The sequence below is a fragment of the Coregonus clupeaformis genome, unplaced genomic scaffold (assembly GCF_020615455.1).
Source record: "Coregonus clupeaformis isolate EN_2021a unplaced genomic scaffold, ASM2061545v1 scaf0154, whole genome shotgun sequence".
Lineage (NCBI taxonomy): Eukaryota > Metazoa > Chordata > Actinopteri > Salmoniformes > Salmonidae > Coregonus > Coregonus clupeaformis.
Window position 1 is genome coordinate 576,985 of NW_025533609.1, and position 14,088 is coordinate 591,072.

The window sequence follows — 14,088 nt, forward strand, 5'->3', positions numbered from 1 at the left end:
CGGGATTTGTCTTGAACATCTCTTCTCTGTTCGCCTGATATGTCAAGGAAATCACATACGTCTAGTAACTTGTCTTTAGTCAGGGTGTGCAATTCTCCTACTACCTCTTCCTGTAGTTCTTCCAAGGCGGTTGTCATGTTGACAGGACAGGAGGAACCTTTACTGTGCAGGAGTTGACTCTGAATTAGATGGTCCTTACTGTCTCTGATGGTCTCTCAACGGCCTCAGTTGACACGTACTTAACCACCAACTTCCAGCTCCCCTCGAACAGCAACACTTTCCTCACTGCAGCCGGCCTGGGTTGTTATGTAGGGATTTAGCTGGCTCAGAATTCAGCGACCAGGATGTGGAAGCCGGACATCTGAGCAGCAATCTCAGCGGAGCCTCCAAAATGTTACACCCTGAAAAAGGGGAGAAATAATCACGAACGTGACGCAGTTATGTTTCCTCACTGACAAATTTAGTGTAATGATTTTACAAAAATACCACATTTTACAGAACAACAGATCTACAGGAACCAGAGATTTGTAGGGTACAAAGCTTATTCAAGTCACAACAGCATAAACTGTAATTCACTAAAACATATACAAATGTTTCAATATAACTGTCAAACACAAAGTAGCTTTAGCTCAGTAACCCATAACTACATTTATCAACCATGTCAACAAAGTATTCGAAACACATTATACAAATAACCCCAAATATATTATTAACAACGCACATGTTCATTCACAATTAGCATAAAATGGCAGCTACTCTCAGTACGAAGCTATCGCTGCAACCAAGCAGATTACAGTCACACACGCACCTAATAACTCTCTTCAACTTAACTCTAACTTCCTCAAGATGTTACTAACACATACCTTAAACTCTCTTCACAGGTTAGCAAGTTATTACATTCAAATTAACTCGTTTCATATCAATAACGTACCTGAAAAAGGGAAGAAATAATCACGAACGTGACGCAGTTATGTTTCCTCACTGACAAATTTAGTGTAATGAGAAAAAGACCGCGATTTCCCCAGGAAGTTGGGTGGAGACCAGAGCAATCGATCTCAGGCTCATAGATTAAGAGCATTTAGTAGATCACAGATGAACACTTTTACCCTTAAATTAGGCACCACAAAATAAAGTAGTCAATATAACATTTACACATTCCTCTTACAATATTAACCCTTTGACTCTTGACGGATTTTAAACACATTTATGCATTTTATCAATCTCTATGAACTAGTACTGGATGCATTCTCTTTTTAACCTTAGATATTTTAAGATCCTTACATACCATGAACTTACTAATACTTTTTAGTGTATAACAGGCTATGAATATGTCCTTTAACCTGTCACAATAGCAGAGGATGGTTTCGATCCATCGACCTCTGGGTTATGGGCCCAGCACGCTTCCGCTGCGCCACTCTGCTGTCGGACACCCAAGATGGGAATTGAACCCACAATCTCTGGCTTAGGAGGCCAGTGCCTTATCCATTAGGCCACTGGGGCACAGGTTAATTAGTTAGAACTATACGAATTGACAGAACCAGTGAAAAAAATACTAAGTTGAAGGGACTGACACCAGCTCATGAAATTAGTATTTTCATCCCTGTTTTTACTTCATAGCTAAAACCAAATTGATAGCAGAGGATGGTTTCGATCCATCGACCTCTGGGTTATTGGCCCAGCACGCTTTCGCTGCGCCACTCTGCTGTCTGACACCCCAGATGGGACTTGAACCCACAATCTTTGGCTTAGGAGGCCAGTGCCTTATCCATTAGGCCACTGGGGCACAGGTTAATTAGTTAGAAATATACGAATTGACAGAACCAGTGAAAAAAATACTAAGTTGAAGGGACTGACACCAGCTCATGAAATTAGTATTTTCATCCCTGTTTGCACTTCATAGCTGAAAACAACTGGATAGCTTCGATCCATCGACCTCTGGGTTATGGGCCCAGCACGCTTCCGCTGCGCCGCTCTGCTGTCTGACACCCCAGATTGGACTTGAACCCACAATCTCTAGTTTAGAAGGCCAGTGCCTTATCCATTAGGCCACTGGGGCACAGGTTAATTAGTTAGAACTATACGAATTGACAGAACCAGTGAAAAAAATACTAAGTTGAAGGGACTGACACGAGCTCATGAAATTAGTATTTTCATCCCTGTTTGCACTTCATAGCTAAAACCAAATTGATAGCAGAGGATGGTTTCGATCCATCGACCTCTGGGTTATGGGCCCAGCACGCTTCCGCTGCGCCACTCTGCTGTCTGACATCCCAGATGGGACTTGAACCCACAATCTCTGGCTTAGGAGGCCAGTGCCTTATCCATTAGGTCATTGGGGCACAGGTTAATTAGTTAGAAATATACGTATTGACAGAAACAGTAAAAAAAATACTAAATTGAAGGGACTGAGATTAGCTCATTAAATTAGGCTTTTTCATCCCTGTTTGCACCTCATTGCTAAACATCAACCGGATAGCAGAGGTTGGTTTCGAACCCTTTTTCTACATTTTGTTATGTTACAGCCTTTTTCTAAAATGGATTAAATAACAATTTTACCTCATCAATCTACACACAATACCCCATAATGACAAAGCGAAAACAGGTTTTTGGAAATGTTTGCAAATATATTAAAAATAAATACCTGAAGATTCCACCTGTGGTCAATTAAATTGATTGGACATGATTTGGAAAGGCACACACGTGTCTATATAAGGTCCCACAGTTGACAGTGCATGTCAGAGCAAAAACCAAGCCATGAGGTCGAAGGAATTGTCCGTAGAGCTACAAGACAGGATTGTGTCGAGGCACAGATCTGGGGAAGGGTACCAAAACATTTCTGCAGCATTGAAGATTCCCAAGAACACAGTGGCCTCCATCATTCTTAAATGGAAGAAGTTTGGAACCACCAAGACTCTTCCTAGAGCTGACAGCCCGGCCAAACTGAGCAATCGGGGGAGAAGGGCCTTGGTCAGGGAGGTGAACAAGAACTCGATGGTCACTCTGACAGAGCTCCAGAGTTCCTCTGTGGAGATGGGAGAACCTTCCAGAAGGACAACCATCTCTGCAGCACTCCCCCAATCAGGCCTTTATGGTACAGTGGCCAGACGGAAGCCACTCCTCAGTAAAAGGCACATGACAGCCCGCTTGGAGTTTGCCAAAAGGCACCTAAAGAACTCTCAGACCGTGAGAAACAAGATTCTCTGGTCTGATAAAACCAAGATTGAACTCTTTGGGGCGAAGGTTCACCTTCCAACAGGACAACAACCCTAAGCACACAGCCAAGACAATGGAGGAGTGGCTTCGGGACGAGTCTCTGAATGTCCTTGAGTGACCCAGCCAGAGCCCGGACTTGAACCCGATCTAACATCTCTGGAGAGACCTGAAAATAGATAGCTGTGCTGTGACGCTCCCCATCCAACCTGAGCTTGAGAGGATCTGCAGAGAAGAATGGGAGAAGCTCCCCAAATACAGGTGTGCCAAGCTTGTAGCGTCATACCCAAGAAGACTTGAGGCTGTAATCGCTGCCAAAGGTGCTTCAACAAAGTACTGAGTAAAGGGTCTGAATACTTATGTAAATGTGATATTTCAGTGTTTTATTTTGTAATAAATTAACAAAAATGTCTAAAAACCTGTTTTTGCTTTGTCATTATGGGGTATTGTGTGTAGATTGATGAGGGGAAGAAAAACGATTTAATCCATTTTAGAATAAGGCTGTAATGTAACAAAATGTGTAAAAAGTCAAGGGGTCTGAATACTTTATGAATGCACTGTGTGTGTGTGTGTGTGTGTGTGTGTGTGTAATACAGTACCTTAACATCAGGGAAATAAGTCTTAAGCGTGTTAGAGCTGGGGTATCTAGCGTAGAAGAACATCAGTTTGGCTTTCTTCAGATGACAGGGAGACAAACCCTCCTGAGAGTTACCATGGTATACTATCATATCCTTGTTCTCCACTGGATTAAGATTAGACCGTATTTTTGTTTTAATGGCCTTATTTCTATAACAGCATATTGGATGAATGTCATTTATATTCCATTCACCCAGTTCAATGTAACATCGATAGGTTTAGGCTCCTACGTGATACTTGAATTTTCCCTATACCCTATCAGGAGGTTGATACAACCTAGCCTACAAATGAAAGTTTACAACATAGGTGCAAACAGGTCGGGAGAAAATGGAGTAATCAAGGTGACAGACAGTGGCATTCAATACCGCATTGCACACTCTTGCCTGCATCTAGCTGATCTAGGGTGTAATCACGCCCATTTGGACGAATTCAGGTAGGTCCCCGTTTCGTTCCAGTTGCTTCCTTTTAAGAAACATTTTGCAACAGAATCGGTGGAATGAATATACCCCTGATCACATGCACACACAGTTCACTTTTCATAGCAGCCACATACAGGATGATGATGATGATCCCTTTGCCTTTTGTATAATTCCTCCTGGCATCTGAGGGCTCTCCTTTTCTCTTCGCTTGTGGACTTCAGTGCACAACACAACAGCTGTCTGTGACCAGACACAAAAAAAACTATCCAAGCCACACCTTCATACCATAACCGCTAACCGCTACACAGACAACATCGTTGTCGCCATATTAACATTATTAGTCAATGAACTAGAACTAACGCGTTAGTAAACCCACAATCCAATCCTTGTTCAATCACAGAGTATAATGTACAGCAAGCAGTTTAGCAGTTACAATGGTGGGCCCCGGTGGCAATACATTAATAAAGATCTAAAGCGAACTAGTTGGAATATGGGGAAAAATGCACCAAATTCCAGTTCCCGCAAATATCAGGCAACTTCGACAGCCATTGAAGAGGAGTGGGACAACATTCCACAGGCCACAATCAACAGCCTGATCAACTGTATGCGATGTGTCGCTCTGGTGGTCACACCAGATACTGACTGGTTTTCTGATACACACCCCTACTTTTTTTTTTTTTTTAGTTATCTGTGACCAAAAGATGCATATCTGTATTCCCAGTCATGTGAAATCCATAGATTAGGGCCTAATGAATTTATTTCAATTGACTGATTTCCTCATATGAACTGTATAACTCAGTCAAATCTTTGAAATTGTTGCATGTTGCGTTTATGTTTTTGTTCAGTGTAAATTAATGCTTTATACACGTTTAAATTTGCATAAGGCCTAAATATTATTTTCTACTAAATACAGTTGTCCCAACAGTTTTGCATCATTATTTTAAACAAAATGATAAAACATTTTACACATCAAGTCACACGAACTGGGAAGTGACAGTGGTGTCAGAGGAGGAAGGGGAGGAGCCTCCTACTCACTGAATTTCATACAAATAGTGAAACATTATTAAAGTTATCCATTTCAGATAAAACTACACTAAATATATTCACGTCACCAAATAACTGATTTAAACACAGCACTCTCTGTGGCACAATGGTGTAGCCGGAGGACAGCTATTTTCCGTCCTCCTCTGGGTACATCGACTTCAATACAAACAAAACCTAGGATGCTCATGTTTCTCACCCCCTTCCATAGACTTACACAGTAATGATATAAGCTGAAGATAGATAGTACTGCAGTGCATGAGGTGTGGTGAGTAGTTGACTCAAAGAGAAAGACAAATAGTTGAACAGTTTTGAACAAATCCATTTCTTCAAACATGAAGAAGTAGCAGCAGCGAGAGCTAGCTATATTTCGTTATATTTATAATGGCTGCAACGGAATCAACGGAATGCTATCAAATTCATCAAACACATGGTTTCCATGGTTTCCGTGTGTTTGTTACCATTCCATTCACTCCATTCCAGCCGTTATGAGCTGTCGTCCCTTCAGCAGCCTCCTGAGATGTACTGTTAGTCCCTCTATTTCCTTTGTTAATATTAACTATTTTGACCTAAATTGCTTTTGTTGTATTGAATTGCGTGTCCTCTAAAGGCACATTTGAAAGTGTCCCATACAATAAGGGGATCTGCTGTACCTATGTTATGTCGGGAAAAAGTAAAGTTGTAAATTATTTTGTCCTGGTTAAAAACATCCAGTAGGCTTTGATTACATTTCCAATATCCTCGCCCACGTGGAAATTCTGTAAGTGTAATGTGTATTCCAATTATTAGATGGTCCGACCGCATTCTGTCCGCTATCAACGTTTGGTGCCAGCAAGAATGACATAAGAATGTAGTCAAGACGACTAGCTTGATTGAGCCTCCGCCATGTATATCTCACTCAATCTGCATGATCCAATAGCATATTTAAAAGGATCCACCTTCCTTGTGGATCTGTTTGGACAGTCTGCACATTCAGATCTAAATTATTGTTAATTAGTATCATCACCCCTTTTGTTTCTTTGCCTACGGGAGAAATATATTCCCCCACCCCAGTCCACACAACTTTATCTAAATATGTAGAATGAGTTTCCTGTAAACAATAGATATTATATTCTTTCTCTTTTAGCGGGTAAATACTGATCGTCTTTTCTTATGATCTGCTATACCACTACAATTATAACTGGCTATACTTATTTCACCATTTACCATAATGAGATGCAACTTTCAATTATATTTACCGTAATATATATGTTTGTAAATGTACCATTAAAAAGTACCATGATGATTGACTGTCCATATGCAGTAGCTGTATTTGCGACTGAGTAAACCTTCAATTGTCCTCCAATATTCCACCCGCTGAAACCTCCCCCCATCCCAAGTTGGGTTGTCGTCCCAGTGGTCAAGCAAAGAGGCACTGAGTTTGAAGGTAGGCCTTGAAATACATCCACAGGTACACCTCCAATTGACTCAAATTATGTCAATTAGCCTATCAGAAGCTTCTAAAGCCATGACATCATTTTCTGGAATTTTCCAAGCTGATAAAAGGCACAGTCAACTTAGTGTATGTGAACTGACAGACCACCTCTGTACACATGGATCCTCGGGCCTTCAAGAGAATGAGCACATAGTGCCACCTTAAGAACAGAAACAGATGTTATACCCCCCCACCCCCAGTTTTTCCATCCCAGAGCCCAGCTGCAGCTGCTTGAGAAGGCATGCCAGATTGAGCAGGGATGGGAGGGTTTGATTAACCAATGTCTAGTCCTTGCTCGGATACACCCCTTTCCCCCAACACACACACACACACACAAGCTGTTTCCCCGTTGTGACCCTTCTTCCCAAGCACCACTGTGTAGTCAGACCATTTGATTATTCTGTGCCACCAGGTCCACAATAATATGCCCCCCTCTCTGATTGTCCATGTGTGACCCCCTCCCCACGGGTTACTGCAGCCAGTGTTGCCAGCACTGCCCACTACCTGGGTGGGGGTACCCCACCGGAATCCCCACCGGCTAGGTACAAGGTCGTCAAGGTTCTCATTAGCAGCTTTGAGAAAAACCTTGCACATTATACTTTTCCCATCAGGGGACTTTGGCTTTGTTGGACCCAACCCTGCCAGGCAGGCTCAGACTCTTGAGGGGTCGGTGCTGCTTTAGTGGGTCTCTGACCACGTTTATCTTTCTGTCTTGGCTGCGTAGGCTACTTGCAGTAGTCCTATAAGCAAAAGAGGACTTTTCCTTAGTGGGTAGGTTGATGTCTAGGATATACGGTTGGCACCGTTCCATCATTGATAGGACAATAAATAAACTATATATTTTAAAATTTATTTTAAAATTTATTTCCCATATGCGCTCAAAAGTGAAGACTCTCTCATTCTGTTACAACTCCTGCTCGCAGACACACATGGGCTCTGCAACCATTTTCCTTGCTCACTCACTTATAATTCATCACACGTTTCCAATCACACGGGCACCCCATCTTCAAACACGCCCGCACTACCCCCACATACTGCGCCTTCTATTTCCTCTGTTTGGAGTGTTGTTGATTTCTGGGTAATTTTGGGCTTTTAAGTATTTTTATGTTCCAGATGTATTTCATTAGTTGTCCCATCTTCTAATATCTATTTAAAAACACTATAAAAAAAAAAAATTGACTATGAATTATTTTTTTCTACGTTCCCTATCATTGTAGTTTTTTCTTTATCTATTGTAGTTTTTTGTGTTACAATCCCTACCATGGATATTGTTGGGTATTCCATCATTTAGAATAACAGCCATGGTGCACAGTAGGTTGATGGCACCTTCATTGGGGAGGACGGGCTCGTGGTAATGACTGGAGCGGAATTCTGGAATGGTATCAAATACATCAAACACATGGTTTCCATGGTTTCCAGGTGTCAGCTGCCATTCCATTTGTTCCGTTCTAGCCATTATTATGAGCTGTTCTCCCCTCAGCAGCCTCCTTTGTCATGGAGTATTCTTGGCGTCTCAGGACAGTTGGTTATCAATATACAGCTTATTGATTACGAGAGCTACACATTTCCCTTTTTGTCTATTCTATTTGAAGATATTTAAAAATATTGTTAAATGATCAACCTTTTTCTTGTTGAAATACATAGCAGAAGATCAAAAGTCAGGGTGTGTTACAATTCCCTTATCAATGCAAAACAGTGAAATACAGAAATAAAATGCTTTAAAAAAAAAAAAGACCCCAAAAATATTTGAAAAATAAAACAAATAAAAATGTTAAGCTTATTTTAGGGTCAACTGTAAAAGAAAAAAATCAAAATCAATATTTATTCTTAAAATCTACCTCCGGGACACAAAAAAAGCCTGTCGTTTTAGAATAACCCATAATAATGACATAATTAAATTGTAGTCTTAACAGAAAGTATTCATTGTTACCACAAAAAAATAAAAAATCCATCAATTGAAGCTAGATATACTGTAAATGCCAGACACTTCAGAACAGACTTCCTTTACATTTCTGTTATTCAATGTGTTTGTATGGACTAAGAGCAGTAAAGCCCCACAAAAAAAGTGTATTACACAAAAAAGTGTAAGATTATGACTTTCTTAATGGAACCAGAGGGGATGTTTATGTTAGTTCAAAAATAGCCATTTGTAGGGTGACGCCCCAGGGGAGACAGGTGATTGGACAGCAGAGGGAGCAACCCATATTTTTGCATTGTTTATAAGTATATGCTGGAGGCAGAAGAGGTTAGAGCAGCCATTGCAATCTGGGACGTTGCTCTCCGGGTGATCTTGACACCTGTAACTCATGCTGAAAGCTTGTGATATGAATAAACTTATGATCAAGGTTCAGTATGAGCGGACTCCTTTGTTTATCAGCAATGACTAGCAACTTTTACTCGATACCACAGAATGGCGTCACGAAAAGGGGCGGTCTGCGTTTCTTCAGTGTTATACTCATGAGCAACGACGTGACTCTCGCTCAAGGCGCCGGCATAAGGTGAGATTTCTCACGGTCTTGTCTGTGTTTACTTCGTCTGCTTCTGGGTATGTTCGCGGGGAGATGCACCGTTGGAGAACTGATGTGTGCTTTCTGTTGCTTGTCTTGCTGTTGACTATAAGGGGTCTGGACTAAACATTCTACATTTCTTTGCGCTGGTAACCAGCGCAAAAGGGGGGAGAGAGTACCTATAGAGGGTCTATAGAGGGATTTTGCTTGAATAACAGTTCAAGAACAATCGATTGAGAGAGGAATAAGGAATGAGGCCTAGGCAGAAATGTATGTAACTTAGAGCCGCTGTAAATCATGGGAAAAGCCCTGGAAGACAGGCGACCTATTAAGGGTGGGCCAGAAAATCCTGATAACGCGTTATGTGTTTTAGGTTAGCCCTATGGGCTGGGGACCGTGGTATATTGATGATGAATGTTGCCTCTCAGCTGGCGGTTGACGAACGGCTTGTTTGACGCAATCTCTCGTGTCGATTCCACAGATCTCGTGGTAGCATAAATTTAGCTAACAAATGGAATTTTACGGTACAGCGGAGGGAGAAATGCTAACGTGGCCTGCTAATTATGCTACATGCTAATGCTAAATGCTAATGCTAAATGCTAATCATGCTACATGCCAATTTTGGATGCGGGTTATGATTAATATTTCTTCCTTGGTGGTCCATAGGAATGGGACGAGCCATCAGAAATGTGTTTAGTTAGCTTGGGCTTGGTGCCTGGTGTCTTGTGAACTGTTAAGTGTTATTGTTTGTCTTTAAAGGGTAAAAGAGAGGAGATATAGCGGAATGCTAACGTTCTGTTGTCTGGAGCTGCTTCCATGGTGAAATCGTAATGATGAATGTACTGCGCATGCGTTTGATTTTACGGCACTAAAACTACAACACGAGGGGTTTTACTAAAACTACAACAAGGGGGATTTTGGGTAAATGGGTCATACTTCTGTTACACTGCAGGGGGAGACAGAGACACAGACGAGGGAACAAAGAGGAGAGATTATAACACAAATGGAATCTTCTAGTTGTTACGTTGCCTGTTGGTTAAAGATGAAACTGGTTTTGTGACCTATTGAATTGATAAATGAGAGAGAGATGTTGACGGATTAAAAATAAAAACAATTAAATAAATAAATAAAATAAAAATGTTATTGAGCTATTTGAATGCGATTCCTGAGTTGATTCTTAGAGCGAATGTGACTGGAGGAATATTGAATGCTGTAAATAACTCAGTGAATGTATAAACTTTAAAATCTTGTCTGTTTCTATGCTCTTTTGTCATATGAGAGGAACGATAGGACGAGACGAGAGGAGAGAGAGGGAGAAAGAAAGAGGTGCTGACGTGACATCACGTGACAAGGGGAGGATCGAGTCAAAAGGTTTTGAGGCTGGTTCTGTTTGCAAAATCTTCCCCTACAGGATATTTGATGTTATGACAATTTCACAGAGGCTTGGCAACAGACTGATCATTTGAATAAAATTTGCATTTTGGAGTTTCTGTGCATCACTTGGCTTGATTAGGGGTTGTGTTGGAAATTAAGTACTGACATTATTCTGTAAAATTAAGATAATTAGGTGCTTATAAAGCAAGGGGGTTTATGGGTATTGTAGTGATTGTAGGGGTAGAGGGCTTTGTTTTTAGGATTGGTAAGATAGCCACTAATTGATAAATTGGTAAGATAGGATATATAAATAAAAAATTGGTTTTAATTATTCATAAATTTTAATTGATTTTTTAATTGATTTTTTATTTTAATTAAAAATATTTTTTGAATAAATTTTTTAATTGAATTTTTTAATATTCATATTTTGGTTGATTGATTTTATAAAAAAAAAGGGGGGGAAGCCATAGGCTATATAGTCTAAAATAAAATAATTCACAATAAAGGAATATAAAAGGGTTGTTACAATGGGGAGAAAGGACAGCAAGGCTATGAGGGTGATTACACCTGTTGATATAGTACAAAATAGTAATCCTTTAACTAAAGTATTGCTAGGTTATCCGGCAAATGAAACAAAAGTTGCCCTTCATTCTCAAACAAAAACTGATAAAAGATTCCAGCGATAAGATAAACAAAGGTATAGAGGAAAATGCTAAAGGAAGAAAAGGCGACAGAAAAACTAATGGCAGAAGTTAGTACACCTTTCTCACATACGGATTCAGCAAAAAGACCCCCACCTTATGAGAAGGAAGTAGAGCTTAGGGATGTTTATCCTCAGCTTCCAGTGATCATCCAGGAGGGTGATTATTGCATCAGAGATGAAGATGAACGAATAATAGATAGAGGACAAGCAGAAACGACCAGAAAGATGAATCCAAAACTCCAGAAGTAAGAAAAACCGAGATGTCTGGAAACTAAGAGAAGAATACAGTGAGGCCAAGGAAAAAGGCCACTAGTAAGGAGATGATGGAAGATGATATTTCGGGGACAGAACTTAGAATATAAGCTGTTGAAGAATACTGATATGTCAACAACAAGAAAGAACAGGGCGAAGAAACTCTCAGAAAACTCAATCAAATACAACTTACAACTGGTGGAGAAGAAGAAGGAGAAGATAAGCTTTGGTTATGAAGAATCAGAGTGCACCAAATCAACAATCACTGCCACAGCGTCAACAGGACCAGTTCCAACCGCAATGGTACCAGCCACCAATGGGGGTACCAGGTGTTTCATATCCACAGCCAGTTTCTGGACAGACACAGAATTGGAGAGGAAGAGGACGAGAAGGCTTAGAAAGAGGAGAAAGATTTCAGCCACACTTCCAGCAACTTTCAGAAGAGTGTTATAATTGTGGACAGATTGGTCACTTTACCTGTGATTGCAATGCGCCAGGAGGAAACAACAGAGGAAATTTCTGAGGAAGATAAAGGAGCAAGTGAAGATCACCTGTTCTCCAGGTGAACCCCTACAGGGGTCCGGAGCGAGGATTCTAGAGTGCCTAGAAGATCCGAAGGGGGGTGTCAGCTGATAGAGCCGATTTAGAGAGAAGAAGAGAAAATATCTAACAATTGAAGTAAAAACAAAGGACTAGGAGAGGTGAATAGTGGAAAAGCTTTTATCTGTGTTGAGCCTAAAGAGGTTAAACATCTCACTATGTAAAATTAACTAATTAGGATAGGGATTTGAGGTAGTAAAACAGCTAATTACTCTTAAGGAACCAATTGAGCTCTTCTATAAAAAATCAAAGAGAAATTAAAATAGACATACTAATATCAGAACATATACCTATTGCATTGTTGGAAAGAGATGCATTGTGTAAATTGAACTGTACAATAAGATGTACACTAGACGGCTGTCTGGTAGAAGATTTTTAAAAAAAGAATAGGGTTTTGGGGAATCATATTTGCTTAAAAAGATAATATCATAGGAAGGATGATAATCTATTAGACTGCCTATTAGACAATCTGTCTGAAAAATAAAGTTAAAAGGGGTGACTGTTATTCTTGGTTACATTCCCACACCAAGAGGGGAAGGAAATTTCAAACTAGGCTAAAGGATGTTTAGTCATTTGCCAAGTCTGTGTGTAAAGAAGTCAGAAGCAGGTGGGGACTTCCCCATCACATATTCAAAAAAATGGTGGTAAAGGATTTTGTGAATAAATCAGTGGAAACAGGTTTTAAAGGTTAGGAGAAAAGATTAGATTAAAAAGTTAAGAAAACTAAGATTGAAGGAACTCTAGGACAGTAAGCTAAGTTTCAAAGTTAGTAGTAAGAGAGAGAGAACAGTGGTGAAGGACATTTTAGAGTTTAGTGGGAAGATAGATATGGTAGGAGTTTAGATCTGTTAGGAGCAGATGCATTGAGAAAGTATGCGTTGCTGAATGATAAGAGAAGATTGAGGGTGATTGAGTATCTATATTTACAGTTCCCAGCAGGAAGATCAAGGTAATTGTAGGTGTATTTTTTATAATCAAAAGTTTGAAAGTCAGGGATTAGAGGTAGGACTGAGAGCAACAACAAAAAAGTGACACTAGTGGTGATAGAGGGAAATACAAGTAAGGAGTTAAAAGTCTTAGGGAAAATAGATGAAGTAACAACAATGACATTAACACTTCAGCATATTAAAACAACAGTGAGAAGCAATTTAACTCTTTCAACATTGATAGTTATTAAAGCCATAAATATATTGCATTTGATTATAAGGGAACCAATAGCTCCAGCACCAATTTTAGGGGGAAAAAGACTGTTATTAGGGTTAGGATGGGGACGTTCCTCCCACATGGAGAGATAATTAGGGAGAAGAAGTATTGTTATCAGGACCAGATGTAGAAGCTGTTGCACCTAGTCAAAGGAGGTATAGTTTGTACAACGATATGAAGTGGAAGAGGGTTATGAGTGATTGTTCATTTATTTTGCGTAATGTTACAGAGAAAGATCAGGGAGAATATATGTGTACTTATCTAGTGCAAGCATAAAAATTTGTTCCGGTTAAGAATTATTGGTTAAAAGGCTATGTAATTCGTAAAGTGACGCTTATAATGGAAGAGTTGAAGTCTGTTGAAGCTTCCACAGTCACCGAAGGAGTTCAGGAGGAGTATATTACAGTAGTCACTCCAACAGTAAATAATACACAGAGGATATTGGTAGATTTCCCACTAGAAGTAGTCAAGGGTGTTAATACATCAAGTAAATCAACTACTTTAATGGTAACTTTGGAAGGGATTAATGGTACGACGGCAATGGCAAATGTAGGAAGTATGACACAGACATCAACAACAACTTTTCTGAAATTAAAGCATGTAGCAAGAGTGACTCGGGAGTTACGGATGGAGAGTGCTGTCAATGATAGTAAGGATAGGATTAAAATA

General features: G+C 40.1%; 2 non-coding genes across 2 annotated transcripts; both read right to left on the bottom strand.

Annotated features, from left to right (window-relative positions):
• Window positions 1–1,427: 1,427 nt before the first annotated feature.
• On the bottom strand, window positions 1,428–1,500 carry trnar-ccu. The gene has a single exon. It is a non-coding gene; the product is annotated as a tRNA-Arg (tRNA).
• Window positions 1,501–1,710: 210 nt separating this feature from the next.
• Window positions 1,711–1,783, bottom strand: trnar-ccu. Its single transcript has one exon. It is a non-coding gene; the product is annotated as a tRNA-Arg (tRNA).
• Window positions 1,784–14,088: the final 12,305 nt, after the last annotated feature.